Source organism: Opisthorchis viverrini, assembly GCF_000715545.1.
Source record: "Opisthorchis viverrini unplaced genomic scaffold opera_v5_349, whole genome shotgun sequence".
In the NCBI taxonomy this organism is placed as follows: Eukaryota; Metazoa; Platyhelminthes; class Trematoda; order Opisthorchiida; family Opisthorchiidae; genus Opisthorchis; species Opisthorchis viverrini.
The window spans coordinates 214,696-217,274 of NW_008752009.1; positions in this window are offsets into that span (position 1 = coordinate 214,696).

Genomic DNA, 2,579 nt, shown 5'->3' on the forward strand with positions numbered 1-2,579 from the left:
GTCTCCTAGTTGGTGAAACGTCTGCAAGTCGATTGCCAGCCAGCGGAAGCGCTCAGTACTTTTGAAAATTTTGTCAGTCCACTGGCGGCCCAAATTTCGAAACATGGGAGAGCTGAGACTCGTGTGTAACACTAGAATCAGCACGCGTAGATCAAATCGTAAATTCGAAATAGTGGTATTTACGTATCATCAAAAGTTCCTCCTGGGAAGCTCATCATCCCCATTAACGGCAACACCAGGGAGAACACTGGCGCTTCACTGCCGCACAGGTCTACTTGAATAAAGCGCTATAAAATAATAATGAAGCTCTAAAAAAACAGAGCTCTATATGGAAAGGAAGAAAGAAATGGGACAGGGAGAGAAGTATAATGTCATCCACGAACATCTGAAGTACCTACACCTCTAGTGCGCAATCAGATAATATAGATAGAAACTGGCAGCATGAACGCTACTGACGTCGGTTAGCCAGCCTAAGCTCAAAATGGCTCAGTAGTTAAGACGCGGAGCTACTGATATGAAAGTTCGAAGCCGACCTATGTATCTTGACTGCTGTCTAGGCTAAAGCGACCTGGAAGTATCTCGGCCCTCGTGAATTTGAACTTTCGAATTTTCAGAAAATTGGCAGTAACTCGGAAAGCGAATGTTTTCGGGGATACTGCACTCCTTGGGGAAGAACTCACTAACGAGCTTTTCTGGGGTTAATTTGGAAAAGAGCTGTTTGACGTCTGTAGCGATCTGTCCGTCTTCTTGGGGGAAAACTTAGTTCCCGGCTGACGTGTCCTATGTCACCGGCGGCCTCGCGTCATGTGTGATCGCTTTGAGTTCAAAAGTGTCAAGGATAATGTCGAGCGGAAGGTCGCTGTAGTAAGCTGGTGGCTCTGAGAGATAGCGTGGACGGAGTATATTCTTGTATCGCGTCCAAATGTCTGGGCTAACAGAAACGTCATACATTGCGCACGTTTTCGCACGGCGTGGCCATTTATCTAGGGGTCGTGTCTTGGTAAATAGTCTCGCGCAAGTGTTTTTACTCGCGCCTACGTCAACTTTGGCCATTTTTATGCTCACTGTGGGCCGGGAACGAGCTGTCGGTGTCAGAGACATGGCCGAGTTGAAAGTTCGCAATTTTCGGCCCATGATTGCTTCAGCAGGTGATTTCCATTCTTCCAAAGAGTCATTTGGGGTGGTCCGGTAGGATAAATCTATGGAGAATTTCGACGGATGTCGCATCCCCCTGAGATTTGAGCGCCCACGCTTGAACATATCGACGGAATATTCTGCCTGACCGTTTGGCTGCAGGTGGTGCAGTGGCGAACGGATGTGTGTGATGGCGTTCCTCTGACAGAACTCTTGGAAGCATCTGGAGCTGAACTGCCATCCATTATCCGGTACTACAGTCTCCGGCAGGCCATGCTGGCTGAAGATCTGAGACAGAACTTGCAGAATGTGGGTTGTCGTCTGCGGGACAACAGGCACAACTTCTGACCACTTGGAGAAAGCGTCGACCAAGGTAAGGTACGTCACATTAATAGGGCCAGCGTAGTCGACATGTACCCGGGGCCTGGGTCGTTCGTATCAAGACCATGCCACAGGCGACAGGTGTGGAGTATTTCTTGCGACTTGTTGACAGTTTTCTCAAGTAGTCTGTGCGACCAGTAGGCGTAACTACGGGTGATTGCATTTATCCGGTTACCAGGATACCCCGAATGGAACTGCTTCAGGACCCGAAGGCGTAAGGGGAGTGGCAACGCCACACATTTTTCAAACATCAGGCAGTCGTCAACGATACACAGGGGACCCCGACGATGGAAGAGGTTGGACATCGTCCTCTAGAGATTTTGTTGGCAACGTGTCCTGAGGAAATGGATTGCCTGTTGCAGATTCGGATCAGCCGAAGTTTCACACTGTATCCCTGGCCCAGTCACAGGCAAGGCATGAACTGTTTGGAGCAGCTGCTGGCTGGTGTGGTCGTTGATGGACAGGGCAGCGATGACGGAGTCCTTTTTTGGGCCAGTATGATCGGCGGTCAGTCGTGAGAGTACATCTGCTTGGCGGAAATTTTTGTGGCAATACTGAAGGCCGAACTCTTATCGAAGTAGGCGCCCAACGTTGCAGACGATTCCCCGAAAAAACAGGCACGCCAGACTTTGAGCCAATAATGGACAGCAAATGCTTGTGATCGGTCAGAAGAGTTAACTGGCTTCCGTATTCTTGTCATCATCATCATCATCGACAGCATGACGTATTCTTGTGGAATCGGTGGATGGCAAAGACCAGCGCCTCTAAATTTGGTCATAAAGTTGAGGTTAGCTACCTGGATGAATTAATGATCGCCTTCCCAGTTCCACCCGAAAATACATGAAGGGTGACAGCACCATATTCGGAAGCACCAGTTGCCACGACGATCAACAGTTTGGGGTCGTAGTGCGTCAGGAGCAGTTCAGAGCTAAGCATGGACTTGAGCTGGCAGAGAGCAGCTTCACATTCTTCTCATCATCATCATCATCATCATTGTCAGCTGTAAGAACCGCGTACTGGTCGTACACTGGTTGTAGCTGCCACAGTTTCGTTCACCGATGATT